Source organism: Pinus tabuliformis, chromosome X (assembly GCF_031772625.1).
Source record: "Pinus tabuliformis cultivar Carrire ecotype Pingquan chromosome X, CPIR1, whole genome shotgun sequence".
NCBI classification, from domain to species: Eukaryota; Viridiplantae; Streptophyta; class Pinopsida; order Pinales; family Pinaceae; genus Pinus; species Pinus tabuliformis.
This window is the reverse complement of record NC_142308.1, coordinates 1,433,314,896-1,433,340,093: the sequence shown is the minus strand read 5'-3', so window position 1 is coordinate 1,433,340,093 and position 25,198 is coordinate 1,433,314,896. Positions and strand designations below refer to the sequence as shown.

General features: G+C 35.3%; 1 pseudogene; it reads left to right on the top strand.

Annotated features, from left to right (window-relative positions):
- Window positions 1-9,773: 9,773 nt before the first annotated feature.
- On the top strand, window positions 9,774-10,124 carry LOC149145403 (protein GLUTAMINE DUMPER 4 pseudogene; annotated as a pseudogene).
- The last annotated feature ends 15,074 nt before the right edge of the window (window positions 10,125-25,198 follow it).

The following is a 25,198-nucleotide window of genomic DNA, read 5'->3' as shown; positions in this document are numbered from 1 at the left end:
ATGAAAAAAAAAACAATAATTAATAAATAATATAATATAATATTAAAATACAAGAAAATAAATAATAAAAAATAAATAAAAAATGGTAATAGTAAATAAATAATAAATAATAATAAAATAATAAATAAAAATACTAAAGATCAAAATAAATATAAATAAAAATAAGCAGAAAAATAGCAAAAATCAATAAAACTATCAAAAAGTAAAAAACAAAAGAAATAAAACAAGAAAGCAGTAAAGTTGCATGTTGACATATGGAGTGTGTGCATGTGGTTTCCCTTCCAATGTTTGCTCTATTTAATAGATGGTGAGGAAGATGAGAGGCATTCCATCGTTCCATGATTCCATCATCCATTCTCTTGGGAGAATAGTGTTGTGAGACAAACGATTTCCTGGCAATAGTACGTTGATTGAGGGCTCGTGGGTGGCCATTTGTAGCAAGATTTTGTGCAATTGAGCCTATGGTTGGGTGGAGAGTCGTCCCCAAGACTTTGTTGCAATTAGCAGAATTCAACTAGCGTTCAACCCTGAAATCATAAGTGAGAAACACCATCGCCACAAGTAAGTCTCTACTCATATTCTTTTGAAATTTAATGTTAATTAGCTGATAAATTGTGTGTTGATTATAAATCTCATGATTAATCTAATTAATTACATGTTTTTATTTCTGGGCTGTTACATCAACTGAGTATTAACCTAGGAATATCTCATCGAAAAGACTAGGAGGAAGGTCAACAATTGGCCTTTTCGAACTTTTAATGTCTCAAGTCACCTAATCATCACCAAAGCAGTGTTACAAGAAATACCAAATTATCAATCAATAGTAATTCCTATCCCGAAGGTAGTTTATCAACACCTTTGCTTCATATGGAGTGAGTTTTTGTTGAAAGTAGTAGCCAAATCAAGAAAGTGGGTCTCAGTAGGATGGGACAAATTAATAAGGGGAAAAACGATGGGAGGATTATGCCTCAGACATCTAGAAATGGTCATCTTTTCCTATGGGATGAAATTATGGTGGCTTTGGGTGTAGTGAGGACATCAAATTTGAAAAAAAATGGATCATTAAGTATCTATCTCTATACACACAACAAGAATGATTATGTTTCGATGGCTCCATGCACAACTTGGGAATTTGGAATTAGGCATGGAAAGTCAAACATATTTTTCTCCATTATTCTTTCTAGGAGGTTAAGGGAGGAATGATTGCATCCTTTTAGGAGGATTATTGGTAGCAACTCTCTCACTTGGGGGGCATCTAGTAACTTTAACCTATCCAATCGTTGTCCATAACTTTGGGAGACAATAAGATAATAGATTTCTGGAACTCACTAGAAGATAATCAACAATGGAGGGAATGGAAGAATAAAAGTGACTGGCGTTAGACTAAAGTCACCTATTTCTGGGAAGAATTCCAAGAAATATTTGACAATCACAAGATAAGTGTGTCCCATAAGCATGATATTTTACGATGGGGTCAACGAACTTCAGGTTATTTTTCAGTTAGGGAAGCATACTCCATACTGTTAGGCTCCCAAGTAAGGGATATGGCAATGTCATGGAATCACTTATGGGATGGTTCATGGTGTCAGAAGCTATCTACCTTCCTCTGGATGATCGCTTGGTGAAGGAGATTCTGCTGGCATCGTCTTTGTAAAAAGGGATATGAGGGACAATCATATCATCATCTATGTTTACAAGTGGAAGAGTTAGCATACCCCATCTTCATTACCTACTTCTTCACTAAGAGGACTTGGGAAAAAGTTTCCCATATATTCATATGTATCCTACCTTATTTGGGTGACGTGAAACTTTTACTAGATCAATGGTTGGATTGAAAGTTTAAAGACCAAGTTGTACTATGAGCTGAGATGTTGGCTCTAGGATTGACCCTTTGGAACTTCTTGAAGGAACTAAACATGAGAATTTTAAAAATGAATTAACAAAAAGAGATAACACTAAAGGAAATCATCCTTCTAAACATAAGGGATATCATTTTAATATATTCCTTCACTCCAGATAACCAACAAATAGAATAATATGAAGAAATTATTCTTAAGAACCTTGAGTTTCACTCATATATGATCACCCCTTACCCATTGTATCTACGGTTTTCTTCCCATTTCATTGATAATTCATATACACCACCCATGAGCTCTTGAGATGACAAATCATCTCACTTGCATGTCTACGCATACTCATTTGGTGTGACTATCATTAACCTACCCGCATTCCTTGTAGTTGAAAAAGGCTTACAAATTGCATCCAAATAAGTCTACCATTTGATTCAAGTCCATGGTGACTCCCAAGTGGTTATATAATGCATAGAGAAATTGTTGAAAGGGAACCAGTACAAAAAAATGTTCACAGTTGGAATTTACAGGAAGTGGTTACAAACAGATAAACTTTATTATTAAACTTTGTATATATCATTACCCACCATATGAAGTGGGAAGGAAACAATGTAGTTGATGTATTGCCAAAGTGGGCTAGCCTTTAATGGCATCCATCCTTGGGTGAGTATTAGTGGGTTAAATCATCCTGAGTGAACATCCAAGAAGTAAAGCAGTGTGTAGAACATGAAAAATTAGCAATAACAGATGTTATCCATGATTGGGGTGTTTTTCTGCGTGAGAGAGAATAACTAACATTCTCAATTGTGGAATGGCGTACAACTTGGCGGCCCTAGGAGCAAGTGCTAGGCCCTCCATTTTTAATATTATCATCCTTGCATGAGATCTTCTCGTTTATTGGTATAGGGCTCACTTACCCAAGTCTCATCAGCATAATTGTGAGAAGGTGGTTGTAATTTCTGTGAGTACAACATTCCTTTGTCTCTTAATTCTCATACCTTAGTTGCACGAGAAATCTTGCTAGGTGGCAACATAGCTATGGAGTTAGTATTCTGATAAAAGGTCTGAGACCGTGGTGCAATTCCTGGTTATTTTGGATGATTTGTTTATGGGTCTCTTCTAGGTGACTGAGAGGTTTGTCTCTACCCTCTGATCCTTCCAATTACATTTTTTTTCACATTTTAAACTTGACACCTTTTGGAATTCCCTTTGTAGTTTTGATAATTTAACCATTGTTCAATATTTTTTTTCCCTTTTTACATAATATGGGTACCAGTCCTTATTTCAAACTGTTGGTTGTACTACCCTCTTCTTCATCTCAAGTCCTAGATACTACTAGAATTTTTTTTAGCTTCCCAGTAATTTTTTGTGGAGTTGTTACCACAACACCTTCATAATTTTGCTTGAGTATTGATATCCACTCCTCCCATTGCACAAGTCGTCTTAGGGTGTTTGGCCTTGAATAAATCGACACGTCACAACATGTGGTTTACTAGGAGGTACACCTTGTGTGTCTCTTAAATTCGAGTTGAAATTTACTCCACTCCTTTTCTCTTCATATTATAGATGAAGCCCTCTTCATTTGGGTACCTATTCAACACACATCATTAAACCTACATAACTATGTGCCCTTCATGTTCACACATTTTCTCCATTACCTATTCCTCTATGCTATTATGGCACAATGTAAAAAATTACCCAGTTTCCATGGTGGTGTGCTCAGCTTGTCCTCCTCTCCTTGACGATGCCTATTTAGTTGGGATTCAATGGTGAACCACTTTAACTCAATTACTCCTAAAGTAAGTAATGGAATTTTCCTTCTCGAAGCAAAGGAGTTGGGTTACCATTTATACTTTTCTGATTATGAGATTGGCTCAACGCGTCTTCCAAACTCCTCACTACTCCAACTAATCTCTACTGGCTCTGATACCATATCAGAGCATGAAGACTCACTACATGATCTTTCTTATATCATTACTAAACACCATTATCTATACATGCATGAGCCATAGAATCAATAGCAATCTTCGCCGACTCAAATTCATTTCTTATCAAGTCGTACCAACTATTAAATCCCCGTGGACTGGCACCGACAACTCATTGCCGTATGAACAGGGATGGACAACATCATGATTAATATTCTAACACTCCTTTCATAAGGCAGTTCTATCATTTTGTTTTTTCTTTTTTTTATCGTGGACCATAAGCCTAGTTGTCCTGAAATATACTTGAATAGGTGGGAAATTGGATATGCATTATTAAAGTTCTTGTCCTGTCTTTTGTGACTATGACAGGTGCTTCAATGGCCACTTATGCTACGAGGTCTTTTACTTTACCTGATTAATAGGCATTTTTGTGTATCTATTATGGAAAAATTCCCTATGAAGATTTGGAAAGATAAAATTCCATCATTTCATTACCCTAATGTTTTTCATTGTGACCAAAAAAAAGTCAAAGTTGGAGGATTATAAAATATATTTTTATATTTGTTGAACACATAGTATATTGTAATAGTTTGGGTCAAAATGCTTTGATTCGTAATTAATTTGCAATTTTTTAGAAACTATTTCTAAAATTTATTAAAGTTTTGGTAAAATTAAATATTAAAGTTATTTTTTTAGAAATTGAAAATTATTTTTTCAATTTTTAAAAATTTAATTTCTAATTTTTTATTGGTGGATGTCTAATTTTATGTGGTTTAAAATAAAATTTTCAGATGTAAAAATTATTTTAAAAGTTTAAATAAGAAACAACTTTTAATCATCAAGTGTCTACATAAATTAACTATGGATTCTTTTTTTTCCAAATTTATGGATTTTTCCATAACTAATATTTTATTTTCTTAAAAAAAATTGACATTATGTTTCAGGTTTTTACTAACCATGGAAACTGGTCAATTTAAAAAAGAAAAGTAGCAACCCTATATTACACTGATTTTAATTTTCTCCATATTTTTCCCTTGCTGATTTTTATTATTGAATGGATTTGGTTCAATCATTTTCCTTAATAGACCTAATATTTTTTAAGAATCTTTTGCACTAGCACTTATGCTTTTAGCTAAATATTTTGTTTGAATATACTAAACATTATAATTTTTCATATTATATATTTTATTTCATATGAATTCTTTGCCACTGAGTTAAGAAGCCACGTGACACATCATATCAATTTGATTTTTATGATATAGAAATTCTAATATAGATTATTTATTAGTCGTTTGAATTAAGATGAGTATATATTTAAAGTTTAACAAATTAAGATGAGTATATATTTAAAGTTTAACAAATAGTTAGTTACAATAATTAGCTTTCAATAAAGTCTTAACTTTTGTAACAACAATCATGTTGGGGCTAATGTTTCATCCAAAATTACCTATGCACCTATCTCTATTTTGTTGTAAGGTTATCTAGCCTATTAATTACTTTTGTGACATCCCTTCCTCGTATTTAAATGTGTTTCATTATTAGATTTATGATTTTTTTCAAATATTCAATACTTGTTATCAATTACTTTTTGTAAAAAAACAAATACTAAAAAAAACATTACATATTACACTTGCTATGAAATATATCATTGTCGTGAAAAAATGTAATTTTAAAATGCCATATTTACTAAATTTTTTTATGTATTATTAATATTAATTTAAAAAAAAATAAACTTCTATAATACTAAAGCAACTGTAAATGAATAACAATTAGAAGTTCAACAAACCAGAAAACCCCATAAAGCCCCATAAGTCTAAAATAGAAAAAAATAAAATAAAAATCTTATGAATAATAAAAAAAAAGTGCACCTCACATCTAATAAAGTTTTTTTTTTTTTTTAATCTAAAATATAATAATAGCTCATCTAATCTTTGATGCATATTTCCTTTATTTGCCAAAACCAATATGCATCAAATTAAGCTACATATATAACAACCCATAGGTATTGAATATTGATAATGAAATAGTTGCACTTAAAAGTAATGACAGATTTATTTTTTATCATTTTTTCTTCACGACTATTTAATAGAAAGAGAGAATTTTAGAAGGAAATATTAAAAAGACAAAGACAATATTCAATGTTCATATGTTGAGGCAACCATGTTTTCCGGTCCTAGGTTAATTAAACATTTATTAGGAAATGTCAACAACTTTTCAATTTATAGAGGGAATCGTTGGTATGAAAACAGCTTTCCTACCATGAGGATATTTATATGATATAGGAAAAAAATTATGTTGAAAAAATTAATAATAATTAGTTTAGAAAATAAAAATATTTATAATACTATCTTATGGTATTACTTATTGTGGCGAATTTTTTTTTATTCTTTCAAGTTAGAATTAAGATTTATTCACATTACTCTTACTCTTACAAGTACAATAATAATACTCTTATTATTAGAAGCATAGTAATGACCATTTCTTTTTCTATCACTAATAAATAATATATTGTTCTTTGGTCGCAATAAAGAGATGACTTATTATTTTTAACTTTTACGTTTCAATGAAATTTGATGTAAAGGACACTGAATTTCAATATATTATGTGAGTATGTAAAATATTTTATGCAATTATTTGACATGGTTAATTACATACCTTTGAGTAGGTTAACTTTTAAATGAACTAAACTTTCAGTTGGGTACTTCTCACAACTATGGATATATGATATATGACATGGCTAATTAAACATCTATTAGGAAATGTCAACAACTTTTCAATTTATGGAGAGAATGGTTGGTATGAAAACATCCTTGTTAATGTTTGGGATATTTATATGATATAGCAAAAACATTATGTTGAATAATTAGCTTAGAAAATAAAAATATTTGTATATAATATCATATAGTAGTGCCAAAAATTTTACTCTTTTAGGTTAGGATTAGGATTTATTCACATCTCTTATTATTACAAGCATAACAATGGTCATTTCTTTTTCTATCACTACTAAATAATATATTGTTTTATGGTTGTAATAAAGAGATGACTTTTATTTTTAGTTTATAGGTTTCAATGAAAATTGATGTAAAGGACAAGCAACTTCAATATATTGTGTAAGTATGTAAAATATTTTCTGAAATTATTTGACGTGGTTAATTACATACCTTTGAGTAGTTTAACTTTTATATGAACTAAACCTTTAGTTGGGTACTTCTCACAACTATGGATATATGATATATGATATGGCTAATTAAACATCTATTAGAAATGTCAACAACTCTTCAATTTATGGAGGGAATGTTTGGTATGAAAATATTTTTCCCAACGACGAGGATATTTATATGATAGAGAAAAAACATTATGTTGAAAAAGATCAAGAATAATTATTTTAGAATATAAAAATATTTATATATACTATCATATAGTATTACGAAATTTAGTACCAAAATTTTTACTCTTTTAGATTAGGATTAGGATTTATTCACATCACTTTTATTAGTACAAGCATAATGATGACACTCTTATTAATCATAATAATGACCATTTCCTTTTCTATCACTAATAAATAATATATTGTTCTTTGTTTGCAATAAAGAGATGGCTTATTATTTTTAGCTTTTAGGTTTCAATGAAAATTGATGTAAAGGACAGGGAACTTCAATATATTATGTGAGTATGTAAAATATTTTCTGCAATTATTTGACATGGTTAATTTCATACCTTTCAGTAGGTTAAATTTTATATGAACGGAACTTTTTGTTGGGTACTTATCACAACTATGGATATGGAGGATATGGTTGCCTTCCTTATACTACTACAATGGGTGGTAGTTTGATACATGATATGGCTTTATATTAGGCAAGAAATTTTCCAAATAATGGGAGTATTATTTATGGTAATTTCAGGAGTGACTAGTAGAATGTAGTGGAGAAGAGAATATTTTATTTACTATCATAACCATTAATCAGTACCGAGGATGTCAATAGAAGGAAATATATGAGAAGATATGCATTTCAATTATTTGGTGAAGGAGCATCATTTGGTTGGCTAAGAACCTAAACTTTTATTGGAAGAAAAAGAATGTAGATATCTAGTACCATTTCATTAAGGACATGGTCGAGGATGGAAATATTATTGTAAATAAATTAGACACTTTATAGCTGCATTAATGGGATATGTGAATACATTTAAGTTCTAGTTGTAGCATGAGCTTATGGGCTGTATGATCCCTACTAATAAGCTCATAATTTGATGCCTTCTCCCTTATACTTATATGAAAAGTTGGAGAATGTTGGAATACATATTCCATATTCTTTTCATTCCTATAATGGAACATGTAAAAATGGATTAAAATTACTAATGATTTAATGTAGTGTAGTGGTAGGGTATAAATACATAACATTACTAAGAAGTAAATATTTACTAATCTTAAGGAATATATGCAAAGCACTAATATAGGATATGCTTGAATGATTGGCCATTTGTTTTAGTTTGAACTTGTAGTATTTGAAGCATTAAAAAACATAAATGATTTCAAGTTTTGTTATGGCTTTAAAAAACATAAATAATTATAATGTTGATTAATTTTGTGGTTTTAATTAAAAAAATTTAGAAACCATAAATACTTTGCCATTTTTATATCTATTTATTAATTAATAGAATTCTAGAAACACAAATCACTAGAAAAAGAATATAATTTAAACTTATAATTTATAATTATTATATGAGTGAGAGACAGTCTTGTTATAATGATATAACCATTTGATTGCGAAATAATAAATTACAATATATTAATGCTTTCTACAAAATTATATAGTTAATGCTTATTATTTATTTTATCTACTTTAAACTTTTAGATTTTATTCATATTTTATAAAAATTGTGTTCCACTCCTCTCGCATCTAATTCTTTTGATTGAGAAAACAATTTTATTTAACTTTATAAAGAGCACATCCAACCACTACCATCATTCAATCATTTATTATTTATTTTTGCAAAATGGCCTTCCACACCTCTGCCTTCCCTCGATCTTTTCATCGATCAACAATTTTATTTAAACTCTATAAACAACACACCAAATCACTCTCATGATATACTCAAATCACTCAAATGTTTTTAACCTGAATTAGTTATTACAGTATTGTCGTGTAATGGAGTATGATGCATTTCCAACGATGTAAAATATCATTCTAAAATTGCATATATGAACATTGATATGAAGGCATCCACTTGCACCATAACATGCGAACTACTCAAATGTTTTTAATATCAATTTGATATGTTAGTATTGTCATCGAATCTTACAAAGCGACTGCGTGCGCTATAACCATTGGTAGCTAAACCTAGTTTATGATGCATTCTCAAACATGTAAACTATCATTTTAAAATTGCAGATCTGAATATTGATATGTAGGCATCCACCCAACTTGTCAGTACTCTCAATCACTTTAACACCATATTGCATCCTGCTTTTGATTTGTTTTCCGACCTGCATGTGCTTCGCAACCAAAAAAAAATATCAGGAATTTTGAGCACACACTCTCTGGCGTGACATCGGTGCAGGACATTGAATTGCCTCTGTATCTGAAACAAGAACAACTTACCGGCTTTGAATTAATATCAATCTTTTAATCCATACGAACGTGGGTAACGTATCTCACTGTAATATTATACAAAAAGCAGCAATATGCCTGTAAGAGTAGTTTAATTACCTTCGTCCACACATAACAACAAAGATTGGGCTACCTGTCTGCATCGAAATAGTTGGATACCCACTTATAGTACACTGAACATTTTATTTTGCTTTTCTCTCAGATGTATTTCATATTCGCCCGCTTTTACATAAAGGCGTTGCTAATATTCCGAAGTGTTGGCATTGGCTATAACCGTTCCCTACTTTGGGAATATATATAGACTCACAGGTTCTGATCTATAAGGATGAAGATCAATATCCGCTACCAAAATTCGATTGACGGAATTAGCCTGCCACGGACATAGAGATATGATCAGGAATATAGCGGCTCCTTCTGATTATGAGAGCAACTCTTCAGCATGGCACACGCCTGTTCCCTATATCTTCGGAGGAGTGGGTGCCATGATCTCCTTGTTGGCATTTGTCGTGTTGATTTTAGTTTGCTCCAGCTGGATGAAATCTAGAGGCTCTTCAGAAGAAAATAGTTTCACATCAGCGGATAGCCGTCAAGCAAATTTTGGGTTAAATGGCGAAAGTAATGAGACGGTGAAGAATGTTATTACATTTTGTTCAAATGATGATGAGAAAGTAGTAGTGATTATGGCCGGAGATAAAACTCCCAGCTTTATGGCTAAGCCTACCTGTGTGTGTGCAATATGAAATTGCCAAGCTGTAGCTGGATGTACAGAGTTTTATCCGTTCCTGGATGTTTTAAAGTTTATAGGATATAGCCCTAGCTGTTTTACTTGATGTTATCGGTACATATGGGCATTGCAAATATGACGAAAATAGGACAAGAATATGTTTACTCCTAATCATATCATATATTGAAATCTCATGGATTGAGGTTGCAGTTATTTTGGGCATTTAATGGGTGTTTATTTGGCCCAATTTTGATGTACATCTTGTTTAATTTGGGTGATAAAATTTTATTTGAAAGAAAATATTTATTAAGTTTGATAATATATATATATGAAATAATTATTACCAAAAAAATATAATTATTAATTATGAATCATGAATCATAGAAACCTAAATTCAGAAATAAATTCAAACATATATCCTAATCGATTAGGATTTCATTAATATGAATTTGCATATAGTTTGATGCTTCATTGTTTTCGTCCATTTTGGAGTTACTAGTATCTCGTTGGGGCAGCCTTTCCCATCTGGAATTTCCATGTATGGGTACTTGGGGCATTAGCAGCGAAAAGGCAATGGTGGGGTTGGGATCAATTTCCAGCACTCGTCAGTTGAATACAGCCTTTGCCATCCAATTTTATTGTCAATCTCTTGGCGAGTTAGCCCAGATCTAAGTTCTTCCCACCCTACAATCCATTTTATTCAAAAATAAATTTCAAATCGCTTTTAATCTCATACTCTCTTAGAGTGGATGGATCTTTCCGATAATTTTCTAACCGCGAGTGAATCAAGAAACTTGATCTGTGTTAATATGAAGTTTTATAACAAGAATGATGGTATTATATAATGAAATAACCTAAATCTGTACAGCATCCCTCTCGCCTCCGTGTAATTACTGCATGTATTCTCCATCTGCATAGTTATCTTTATAGTTTTCTTAACAGTGTAGCTGTTAGAGTTCCATTGATGAACATTTAATTGCTATTATATTGAGGCTCAATGAAAGAAAATGTACAGTCCGGGAGCGAAATAACCGGAAAGTCCCTTCCTATAAACCGTTTTGGAAATTCCATTCAGAACCAGAAGAAAGCCCCTGACGTTGTGCTTCAAATTTTTGGTTAAGCTGATTATTAGTTTAGTGTATAATTTGCAGAGAGAGATTCATTCTATCTCAAAATGTTACGCATAATTAGATGGTTGTATAACAAACGAGGGGTAAATGGATATTTTATAGTATCATGTTAAAAAAAAAAATATATTATTAATAATAAAAATAAATAATATATAAGTTTTTTTAATGAATTGATGTTGAGATTTTTTATTTAAATAAATGATTGTACATTAATATTTTGTTGATAGATTTTTGGATAGACCATTAGGGCTAGAGAGCCACATAAATCATCCTCAAACTACAACATAGGAACTATAACAAAACCAACATAGGACATACATGTAAATAAGAACAACGAGAACCAATATAACCACCATCGCAAGCAAGTGGTTTCTGAAACCAAATATCAACACTATGGGCTAGCACCCCATGAATCGTTCCATTGGGAGAAGAAGGAACGGCAGCGAGTCATCCAAATCATTATCCTTAACCATTTAGCACCACATTAAAACCATGAAAGAAGAGCATGAACTAGTTCTTATAGGGAAAGGACCACCCAGTGAAAGCTGGACCAAAACCATGAAGCGAATCACGAGCTAGCCCTTATATGGTGAGGAAAAACCATCATAGCAACATAAATTGACCATCAAAAATCTATGAGTAGGCCCATACCATCTAAGAGGTTTGATAGCCAATAGTGAAGAGATATAGAAAGAGCCAACGAGCTAAAACATAAGCAAATTATGATGTCCAAAGAAGAAAACTTTTAACAACTACCCAAGTCCTATTTCCCAAACCATCACTCAGTGTCTAGACGAAGACATGAAAAATAGTTGTTGTAAAAACTCCTAGAATAAACCAAAAAATCTTTAGTAAGGTGTACCATTGTTAATTAGAAAAGATAATTGTAAAATTTGTAGGATTGTTAATAGAGACAGAGGGATGCATAGTATCACTTGAAGGTTCCACTAAAGGAAGCATAATACCTCCAAGAGGGTTCGATGAGTCCCCTGATGCCGATTCGAACACGAGAAAACCATTCACCCTAACCAAACAAGCATCAACATCATAAAGGAAATATCGAATGTTCCTTGAAAGTCATTTAATGTCCTCCTAACCAAAAAGAGTTTATAATTGTCCATCTCTTGAAACCATTTGAAGCAATGTCTCCAATTGCTAATGAATCGAAGGGGAATGTAAAAAGTGTCATTTTCTTGAACCTTCCCTAGTGTGGGAGACATCGAAGGGCTTTATCTAGTCAAAAAAATAAAGGCGCTCTCCAAACTCTTGTTCTTCCATTTGAAGAATTTCCTTTTGTATTTCGAGAGACACAAAGTCAAAATATGAAGCTAGAAAGTCTGAAGTGAAAAGTCTCTAGGGATGTGAATGAGCTTGGCTAGTCTCCCCTCTTTGGCTAGCCAACCCTTGATGAGCATGCATGATAGAAAAATCTAAACTACCACACCAAATAAGAGTCAAACCAACTAAAAAAACTTAGGGGTTACATGATAAATTGGAAATGACAAAGCAAAATATGAATAGGTCGTCCACCCAAGACCCCAAACAAAGCTTTATACCAAGACTAATATCAAAGAGATCGAAAAATTCAAAGGACAGAAAAGGGGTAACCCAATTAATCCTATGCTTGGATATGAAAACGAACTGAAAGATATGAAAATTACATTACCGTATATCCAATTTCCCTGAAGTAGAAAATAGTTAGGCTTGTAGAAATAAACTAAGACTAAGATGCAAACAAGTTGATACAATAGTAGACAAAACTATGAAACCCTTACACTAGTACCAAATTGAAAAATTGTTGGGCGAGCATCAACTACATACCAAGACAGGATAGGGAAACAAGATACCTTTGAATTCATAAGTATGAAGGGTCGAGCTAGAAAGAACCAGCACGAGTTCAATAAATGAACCACATTTGAGGTTGTGAAGGAATAACATAAAGAAAATTGACTAAACACTCGCATTAATATAATGATATCTCCAGAGAAAGATACCCTTGTCACTCCAAAATTGGAGCGAGGACTTGCCACTCCCCACCATAGAATGAAACTATTTCCCACGATGCAATGGAACACCACTACCAATCCAATAAATTGGCTATTACCAACACTCCCAACACAACACGTAGTACGAGCACCACCCTCAACTGTAAAAATAATCTAACACCTGAACTAACATAAACAAAAATAGAAAACATAAAACAAGATTCTTATATATATTTACCTTCACTTTAAAATAGTTTTTTTTACAACATCATAGGTCATTACGATTACTTACCAATATCATATGTCCAAAAAACCATCACTCACTTCACTTTATATGACATTTTTTAAATTAATCAATTTAATTAAAAGTAGAGAAATCATATAACTACTTGGGATTTAAAATATTCTAGAATATTCTATTGAGGATAAATCTCTAGCATTCACATAATAATTATGAATAATGAAATTGAAATTGTGAAAGCCCTATTTCAAAATAAATGAGCCCAATTATTCTAATAATTCTAATAAGAAAATAAATATTTTGATTATTAATTTAAAGATTTAGATTAGCTTTTATAATTAACACATGGTAAAGAGATAAATAATTAATCCTTATTAAAAGACTAATTTTGGATGTTAAACAACATAAATTTCAAATACATATATATGTTTTATAAATTATTTTCATATAATATTATAGAAAATTATATTTTAATTTAAAATATTTTTCTTTTGTCCTTGTAACAAAGAAATTTAACCTTATTTCATATCTAAGTGTAAGACATTCATAAAATAACAACAATATCAAGATCATCAAATCCCTAATGTCACTTGATGTAATAAGAATAACACTGATCCTTCCTATTATTACAAACAAATCTAATTTACTAAATTATATTAACTGGCTAGAAAAACTTGATACAGACTAGTTTGTGTTTTAAATTCTTTTCAATTAAATTTTGAAATCATTAATTACCCATATTTTAAAAATCTATTGGATAGTTAGCATTTCCTGGATGGCTAGTGGTAGCAAGTGTGTTGGTATTGATGTCAACAGTCATGCTGGGAGATGTGTTGGGCAGTTGTCATTGTCTGAAAGTTAGCAAGAGCGTTGGAATTGATCTCAATGAGACTAGCATGGATGTTTGTGGAAAAAAATGTTGGCATTGATGTGCTTGATTTTTCAAGCTCAGGAGGAGTCCCATGGTTGCTACAATCTCTTGTAAATAATCATCATAGTAGTAGGCTTATTGGAGAATCCATAAAATGATGACTATGATGGTTGGTAATCCCAGGATTTTGAGGCATTTTTCATTAGGATATTTATGCAAATTCTCTTTGAGATTGCATAGTTAGATAGGGCTCAGAAAGAGCTTTCAAATGGTATATGAAAGTCTATGAAACTCCCACTTCTTTGAGACATACAGCTGGTCAAAGTGTGGTGCCACAAAGTTAAATGGTAGAGTTAAATGTGGTCTTGGGTCAAAGTGGTTACCAAGTTTGGTAGTTGGACAGAGTTGGAAAATCCTTTTAGTGGAGACGGTAAAGGAGAGCCAGGCATATGTGGCATGGACAACAAACTAGAAGAGAGCCCCCTCATTGGACGATAGGTGGATCCCACCTCATAGCCTAACTCGTCCAATTTACCCCAGCGATATAGGATTGGTGCACAAATTAAAGTGTCAGTGTGAAATTGAGTGGGTTCATGAGGAGCACCAACAGAGTAGCAGAAGACTTTTTCAATGGTCGCAACAGAAGCCCACTTGATAGTATGGCTTAACGAAGCTACCACGATGGTATAATTATGGTGCACAATGTTAAAGCACTAGGAAATGGTCACCAAGATATGGGGGTAGAGAGCATACCAATGAGACTTGAGAAGGATGATTGTGGTGGTATGGTTGGCAGTGGTAGCCAACGATAAAGGTGCAAAGAGGTACCCATAGTGAAAGTAAAGCCCACAAATGCTGGCCAACAAGGGAAAGTTAAGCAGAACACAAGTTTAGGTTTCGGGTCGGGCGGCAAAATTGCAACATCAATATAGATGGAAGTCTGTTCAGGCTTGGAGGTGTTGGATGTTTGTTTCCTATACTGCCGATCATAAAGATTAGTGGTGGAGAACCACTTCAGGACCACTCCTCCTAATACCACAAAGCAAAATGGATTTGTCTCAAAGTTGGTTTCTTGATCTTGGTGGGTTTTATTAACAAAGGAAGTTTCTCGCAAAACTAAGGTCTCGAGGAGCATTTCTCTCTCCTCTGGGAGTACATGTGGCAACATTTGGTTGGCTCTCAAGAGATGATAGTGGTAGATGACGTCAACATGATGTAGCTATATGGAAGACATGTGGCACATATTCGACGTTTTTGGGTGGCCTAATGGGTCAAATTCAAGTCACACGTGTCACCACTCAAGGAGGTGCGATGTGGGGTTGATGATGTAAGCACGAAATCATCTCTAAAGGGATACCCCGGAAGGTTTGAGTGGTGTGCACAGAGGAAAAAGAGAGCTGACTAGGCGTAGGGTAGAAATGGCCATGTCAGAGCATAGGCCAATGAAAAATGCGTCGAGCAGACCACACTAGGACAAATAATCTCAACGAGGCCTTTTATTAGCGAGTGAAAGTTTAGGTGGACCCTACCAGATAGCTCATCCTATAGGAATGAACCTGAGGGCTTATAAAGGGAGTGGATAAGGAATACGTCAGATTATAAAGCATTGGGATATCGGGGAGTGAAAAACATTCTTGTGGTAGAGTGGCAAAAAATTAGAATGAGGTGAGGTGGTCCCCACGAGACATGTCAACCCTATAGCATGACCTCGATGTGTGTATAAAGATGAAAAGGCCTAATGTGTCGGGATAGAAAGGGTTATAGGCTAAGCCCAAATCCTTGGTCATTTCACATAGAAATATGACCAAGGGCACAACAAAATGTCAAAGGGGCAAGATAAAAGTATTGGGCTTGGGAGCTTTTGCCTCACCCTCAGGCCTTGGTCATTTCGTGTAGAAATTAGACGAGTGGCGTGGAGCCATTAAAAAAGGGAATTTAGCCGGTGAAGGGCGTAGAGGATCTTAGCACCTGAAGGCCTAGCCAATGGTTGTTGAGACCTGGGGCTATGGTAGAAAAATAGTTAAAAGGACATGAGCAAGAGGGGCTATCATAAAAAAGGGCCTCATAGTTATATTTGTTCATGATTTGGCACATGCAACTAACCTTCGCAATTGTGCCATATTTGGAAGACCTCTACAGGTTTGTTAATGGTCTTGAACGAGTCGACAAATTTGAATTATGAATGGAAGTCAATGACTGATTCAAGGCATAAAGGACCAAGACGTGCATGACTACTTAATGGCACTAGTTATAATCAAATTCGCCATACTTGAGTGTCCCTCATGTAAGGAGGAATTAAAAGGAAATCAGAAGTGGAATAGAAATCCATGTTGTGTGTGTAGACAAAACTTAATGGAAGTACTCTTTGGTGTGTGTTGTTGTATTGAAAATTAATTCTCAAGATGGAGAAAGGCTCACAAGCGCATTCCTCTTTTAATGCAACTTCAGTGGCCAGAAAATTTGATATAAAAGCAACATGGAGATCCATGATTAGTACGCTCTTTGATAGAGTGTGATTTATTGTTGAGACAACATTGATGAGTGTGCAACAAAGGAACAAAACTCAACATTGTAATTAAGAATAGGGGTGGTAGGCAACATTGTTGAGTGAGCTGTGTGGAAGAGCTCTATGTGTGAGCATTGTTGATAAGAGGCCAAGTGTGCTTGTGCTGCAGAAAGAGGTTGTGTGTGCCTATGTTGAAGATGAAAGAGGTTGAGTATGTTAGTGTTGATGTGTCAGGCCAAGAGAGCCCGTGGAATAGAAGAGGGTCAAAAGCAGAAGTATGATGTGGAAAAGTGGAGAGAGAGCTACGAGGGATGTGATGAGTGACTGTTGTTTAGATCAACAAAGGGCTGCTGTAGAGTGAGCAGAGGACACAATGTTGCATTGGCCAAAATGCTACTAAGGAGAACATAGTTGAAAACATGTACAGAGGTTGTTAATTATAGGGAGTTGTAAGTTTTATTTTAAGTGTGGGTTGGAGCCTGCATATAGGAAGTGGGTTCTTCCATCTGTAGTGGGTGTATGAGAAGGCTTGGGGGTTGATGGCTCCTGCAAGTTCGTTCTTGCATAAAGCCAAGGAGTTCCAAGTTGGCGCTTGAAATAAATCCATGAAGTTGGTGCTTCTGGTAATTTGATCAGGTTTCTACAAAAGGAGGTTCTTGGAGCTTCCTGCTATTGGGTGTTAGCAAAAAATCAAAGAGAGTTGGTGCCTCCTATGAGTGGTATCTCAGAAATTGATTGATATAAAATTTTGTGTCCAATTTGTATGCTACTGATGGTGTGTATGTTCATGTAACGGTTTCATATGGCTACCACATGTTATGTTCTTTATTTTTATATGGATGGTTTCCAAGTTTGAATGAAAAGTTAAATTGGCATAAAATTTTGAATTAGCCTTAATACTTATTCACCACCCATCTCAATATTAAACATTGTTTACAATAATTAGTATCATAGCAAGGTTATTTTAGGAATATCTTAATCAATAGAAGGTAGATCAAAGTGAAACAATGGCTAATCAAGTTTGGATAACAATAGAAGGTGTTCCATTTTTAAATGGATCACACTATGGGCTCTCGAAGATTATAATGGAAGCCTATTTAAGGGTAATCAATGAAGACATTTGGTTGTTTATGATATATGTAGAGAGGAATGAGTTCAAAACAAAAGGCAAGGAAATCATCATGAAAGGGATGTCTAAGACAGATGTTGAAAAAGTGAGCCATTGTGAGTCAACAAAGGAGATACTGGATAAACTGTAATGCCTATATGGAGGACAAAGATATGCAGTAATAGAAGAGGTTGATGAACCTTGTTTCCCAAATAGTGAACTTGAATTTGTGAAGTCTGTTGATAATGAGAAAAGGAGAAGAAAGTAAAGATAAAAGGCGTCTCAAAGGAAAGATGCTCAAAATATTGAAGATCCTTCTTCCAATAAGGAATTCATTTGCCATCACCCTCGAGTTGATGATGATAAGGAATCGGATTAAAGGCCATGCTTATTGGGAGGTAAGTTACTGCTTTGTGATAAATGTAAATAAATATGCGATTAATTACCTAGATGTTCATGTGAATGGATGAAAATGGACTACTCCTCAGACCTATGGAAATTTTAATGGACACGGAGATGGGTTTATATCTCTCTTGTGTCTCAGCTACCACCTCTGATAGCAAGGAAAAGTGTCTAGATGAAAGGATTTATTTTAGGAAGAAGTTGATCTTTGTTGTAAAGGAGATCAAGGAGCTATCAAAAGAAAATCTCAAGAAAAAAGAGCAGTTGCGTGAGCATGATCTTGAGAATGAGAAGTTGAGGAAAACAGTATTTGATCTAAATGCTCAACAACAGTAGGCTAGAATATTGAATGGGAGGGTAACCATTTGGCTAGATGAAAGAGAAGCACACTATGAGAGACTACAAGGTAAAGTATTCTCATTGAGACATGACCTAGAAAAATAATTTAAAGAGTTGCCTTAATAATAGAAACTTGAGGATAAAACAAAGGATTGGGATGAGATTCTTGTTAAGAAAATATCCCCACTCATTAAGGATGGTTTTGGTTTTGAAGAAAAATCAAGCTCCAAGAAGGAAAAGACTGAAGATTCAGTTATCCAAGTAAGGGTAGTTGGAGGTTCCAACAACAACAATGGAAAAGAGGTTGTTGGAAAGCAACAACAATAAGAGAAGAAAAATAGCAACATAATGATAAGAAGCAAAAATAGGTAGATAAATATAAGAGTACCAAGCAGTAGAAAGGAAGAATTCAAGGAAGTAATAAAAACTACCATGGGAGGCACATGAAAAACTAGCAGAGGTCCTTTCTCCCTCAAGGAAAAATCTCTCATAGAAAAGGTATCTTCTGTTATCAAAAGAATTTTCATGTTTATTATTTCTCTTGAAATAAATTTTGACATAAATCCATAGACTATAGATGACATGCAAGAAAACAAGATATTTTGGGTAGAAGCAACCCAAGAATACACAAAGTTGCTAGGAGTAAGCATGTTGGAAACAATAGAAGTTTTTGAAAAGAATGTTGATGACAATAGTAACTCCTCTACCCCATTCCTATGCTATGTCAAATTCTAAAATTTTGTTAGTCCTAGGCACAAGGAAGAAAGTTGCAAATCTTAGAAGACAAAGCCTACTTCTTAGCATATGCATGAAAATGTGGCATCTAAGGATTTGAATATAAAAAGGGAAAATAAAGCAGAAAAATATGGATTTGTTTTGAAGGTTGTGTTAGAAGAATAGGTTGAGAAAAGGAGGAATAAATCAGAAGAAAAACAAAAATAAAAATCTTCTTACCCTTGTAGAAAACCCCTCTGGAAGGTAGAAAGGTAGCAATAATATATTGAGAAAGAGAGGAATGAAACGAGGAGTGTCCACCAGCAATACACAACTAAGCAAAAGCTCAAAAAATGGAAGAGGTGATCCAGATTTAAACAGGAACATAAAAAGGTACAGATATAACCTTAAATACAGAGATTCATTAGAAATAATACTTCATTTCATTGATGTAAATTACTGAAATACACTTACATACAAAAATGGAAATAAACTAGCTCGGGCGATGGTAGCTTATCTCTGAGAAGATATCTAGCGGCTACATGCCTCTGAATTGTCTTAAAATGAGGCTCGAAGGCCTATTTATTGTTGAGAAACAACAGAAAACCGTAAACATCCAAAAACCTAATGCTAGGAGCTGAAGCACCAAACTATGGGCATTGTTTTGGGTAAATTGGTACATCAACTTCTTGGAGTTGTAACTTTGTCATACGATATTTGTTTGACATGTATGATACCTTGCTAGAAAGATATATCTGAGGAATACAACTTAGGGATTAGAAACAAATAACCACAGACCAATGGTTCTCCTAGGTTTCCCAAAAGACATTGTTTAGGGCCTCAAAACGGCTTCAGAAGTTTTGGACCTGAAAAACTGCCAGAAATAGTAAATTGTGCTACAAATAAGGAAATTGAAAAAATGAAAGAAAAAATGGTGGCGGTCCAAGTGGAATAAGCGGGTGGCCACCAATATTCAGTTGGATCATTCCTCCATTGCGTTGAGTTCCTCCATGAGATGAGGAAACTTCTCCTGAACTTGGTCCCTAGTGAGCCACTTGCCCTAGTGAACGAGTTAGCCTACTTTGACAAATTGATATAGTTGGATCCTTTGTTGTCAGGTGTTCTTGCTCTATGTGTCCATGATTTGATTAGTTTTGGCATGTTCCATGCAATCTGGATTTAACTTTGTAGGTGTGAGTTGTTTTACAATGTCTAATGTGTCTGACAATGGTGGGAAGTATGGTTGAAGGAGGTCCACATTGAACACTGGGTGAAGGCTAAGGAATGGGGGAATGCTGAGCTCAAATGCACTATCTCGAACCACAACCTTGGTAATTGTGTGTGGACCATATCAGTTCCATATGAGATTCCAATAGGCTCCGGTAAGGTGTTCCTTTTGCAAATGCAACCAAACTTTGACGCCCACCTCAAACTTGTGTGGCACCTGATGTTGAACATATCACTTCTTGTATTTGGCATTTGATTTCTCCAAAATGTCATGTACGTGCTGGTGGATATGTTGGCTGTGCTCAATGAAGTTGTTTGTGTTATCGATTTTAGACTGGACATGAGCCGAATCTACATGAGTAGCTGCAAATGGCATGGCCACATGAATGGGACATAGTGGTTGGAATCACAAGCCCACGTGACAAGGGTTGTGGCTACTTGAGTTGCGGAGAACCCGGTTATAGTTGTGTTGGACATAGGAAAGGTTCTCATCCCATGTGAGTGGATGCTTTGAGTTGTACATGCACATAATGTGTATGACAATCCTCTTGACGCCCTCTGTCTGACCATCAATTTGGGGATGGAAAGTTGTGGACTTAGTGAGCTTGGTGTCCAGCATCGATCAGAGACTGGACCAAAATGCACTAAGGAACCTACTCTACCAATCTGAGATGATATATTGTGGGATCCCAAAGTGTACACACACTCATTCAAGGAAGAGTTTAGCAGTGGCTTTTTCTGTGACATTCTTCTTGCAGACCACCATAATGGCCATCTTTGAGAATCTATTGATGACGAGACATTTAATCCATGGAGATGGATTCCCAAGGTCGACTAGGGGTAGGAAGCAGACTATAAAGGCCCTGCCTCTTGATGGTTGGTTTTGAAATGCGCAGGAAGTGCATGATCTAATGTGCTTCCTGACATACTATTGAAGATTCAACCAATAGAAATGCTTCTGTTGCACTGCCACCATTTTCTCGACCTCAAAATGCCCAACATCTTGACTATAGTGTGCTTCCTAAATCATCTTGGCACGCTCACTCAAGGAACACAAAGGTGACGCAGGTAGCATAACAAGGCATCCTTGAGGTGAAAATATGGATCATGCTGACCCTCCAAGAGCGTCTGGTATGTGTGGCTAAATTTTTGGTCGCTTTTGTAGAGAAGTGGCCAATCAAAAGTCTTGTGCCCACAAGAGTTGAGAACGGTGGTTAACAACATGATCAGTGGTCGGCTGAGGCAATCTGCAACATTATTTATGCTGCCCTTCTTATGCTTGATATTCTAATGTAATTGTTTCAGGTATGTGGAACAGTTGTGATGGCAATCATTCTGCAACTTCCTTTGCATTTGTATGAAGTGCAGGGGCAGGTGGTCTGTGTGGATGACCGTTTCCTTCCACAAAATGTAATGCTTCCATTTTCGGTAGGCCTGCACAATGGAATACATCTCTTTGTCATAAGTGGGATACTTCTAGACTGTGTGTGAAAGTGTTTCACTATGATATGCCATTCGATGTCTGTGTTGAGTAAGGACTGCCCCAATAGCATAGTCAGAGGCATCTGTCTCAACCTCAAATGGTTGTTGCAAGTCTAGTAATGCGAGCACTGGTGCCAAGCAGAGGTGATGTTTCAACTCTATGAATGCCTTCTTTGAGATTTAGACCAGAATAATTTTGATTTCGCTCCTCCCTTGGTGACTTGATTCAAAGCGAGGTGATATGAGAGAATCCTAACACGAACTTGTTGTAGAAATTGGCAAGTCCCACAAAGTTGTGGAGCTCTGTCAAAATGGTTGTTGCTGGCCAGTCCTGAATGATTTATATCTGGGTAGGATCCACATGCACCCATTTTTCATCAATAACGTATCCTAGATACTGAACTTGGGTGATGCCAAAAGTGGATTTCTACAAATTGGCACATATCTTGTGTTGCCACTGTGTGTGGAGAACCTGTCAGATGTGATGGAGGTGCTCCTCCCAATTTTGGATGAAGATCAACATGTCATCCAAGTATACCACTACAAATGATTTGGTGAATGGGTGCAATATTTCATCCATCAGCCTCATGAAGGTTGCATGAGCATTCTTCAACCCGAAAGGCATAACCAACCATTCGAAAAGGCCCCCCTTGGCTTTGAAGGTAGTCTTCCACACATCGGAGGGTTTGTTTGGCACCTGGTGATATCATGGCTTCAAGTTGATCTTGCTGAAATATTTTCTCCCATTAGTTGGTCCAGAAGGTCATCAATTCATGGGATCGAGTACCTATTCTAGACAATGATCTTGTTCAGCACCTGATAGTCACTACAGTGTCTCTAAGTCCCATTCTTCTTCTATACCGACACAATCGGGCTCCCACAAGGCGATGAACTTAGTTAGATGTTACCTTTATGCAACAATTCCTGAATCTGGCTCTTTATTTCATCGTTCTTTAGAACGGAGCACTGATAGATTGGTCCATCAGGCAGTGGTGCACCTAGGGTCATATCGATGGTGTCCTTGACCTGGCAGTGTAGAGGCACCCCTGTAAGGGAAGTGAATATGTCCTTCTACTCCTGCACTACCTTGTTCAACTGTTGTTGTCGTGTAGAGGGGCCGTGTCTAGAGGTTGTCGCCACTGTCTTCTTATTTCATTGAGGGCGTATCGTCAGGGAAACAAATTTCTTAGTTTTGGAAATGAGTTTACTGCATTGTTTTGTAGTAACCAAACAGATGGCAGTAAGCGATGGTACATCCGATATCATGTACAACTTATTTCCCAAAATAACAATAATAGCACGAGGCCTAGACTCATACACACCATGTCGCTTCCACTAGTATCGTTGGCCTAATAATACATCACAAACATCAAGGGCACAAATGTCACACAATACATCATCCATGAAGGGCTTGATCTTGTATGGAAGGTGACACTGTTGGCTAACACGAAGATCCCGTACTTGGCGAAACCACCCAATGGTGTACAGTTGTGGATGTGATGTGGTCGGTAAGCCCAGCTGCTTCACGACCTCTGCCAAAATAAGGTTATTTTGGCTTAGACTATTGACAATGAACTATAGTGGGGAACCCTTTACTCACATATGGGAGTGGAAGAGGCTCTCCTCCTCCTCTGGATCTTCGAGTTCCTCCTTCTATATCTTCATGGTGGAAGCCATGGCATTGTGCTCCGCATCAATAATTTGCTTCATTTTTTCATTTCCCTTATCGGGTTCCAATTCAGAGTCAAAACATGCATCTGATTCTGAATACTTTAGCTCGGCCACTAGTGACTACTTGTCCTGACACTCACTTGTGTTGTAAGTGGATATCTTATGGAACTCACACCACTTTATCACGTCCTTCTTCATCTTCGTGGTGTTTTTCTTTGCTTGAGGCTTTGGCGAGCTGTCCCAAGCCACCCTTCCTTGTTTTTGTCCATTGTTTAGCAGTTTGGGGGCACCTTTCCCGTGCTTTGGATTTGCAAATCCAAAGTCTCTCTTCTTCTATTTAAACTTTTGATCAATCTTGATAGTGTATCAGTATGTCATGTCGAGCGAGGAGATGCCCAGGAAATCCATCTCATCCTGATGTACCTGTGTAGGCAGCCTTGGTATTTGGGTACCAAATGTAGCTCAAAATCCTTGATAGACAACTTTGTGTAAACGGTATGAAAAATATTGGTAAACTATGACACATCTTGGTCCCTTACCTGCCACAAAGTAGTCCACTTTATGTATTTATCCTCATAGCTTTTGGTAGGGTAGTTGTTATGAAACCAGCTCAAGGAATAGATAAAAAAGATAGATCAATGCCTTAGAATTTAGCCTCTTCGAGGGGGCAACCTCCTTTACATTACATAAATGAACAATTCTTGGATGATTCAAATGACAAAACCTCCTTTCTATATATAGGAGTATAAGGAGTCACAATATAACCCAGCTGACCTAACAATATGTTGTGACCACCAACAACCCCCCTCCTTCTTTAGTATTAGCAATAACACTAAAGAAGTGGGGATCCTTAGTAAAAAATCCAAAAAGATTTTATAATTTTTTTTTGTATTATACTCCTCAAAAAATACATCGCACGGAGAAGAGTGAAACATTTCTTTATGAGCAATAAAAAACTGCGAAGAAGCGACGCGAAATTCATCGCATCGCATACATTAAGAAGCGCCCATAAATGAAAGAAATCTTTGATGGCCGATATGCGACATTGCATATCGCAACATCACATAAAAAACACACAATAACTTAACAAATTGCAATGATATGCGATCTGCGATCTTGCGATAAATGCGATCTTGCGATCTGCAATCTTGCGATATCTGCGATCTTGCGAGAAATGCGATCTTGCGATGCTGCGATCTACGAGTCGCAGAAATCACCCTTTGCAAATTTTCCTCGGCTCAGCATTCAATAAAAGTTGTCCCTAAACCAAGAATTGGGCACGCGCCTTAAAGAAAATTAATGAATGTATGCCAATGTATTCATGAAGGACAGTTTTGTGTTTTTCAAAGAGTCAGTTCACTATGAGGTGTCATGATTTTATACATTCGTAGAGCTTAAAGCTTTCGTGTCAAAA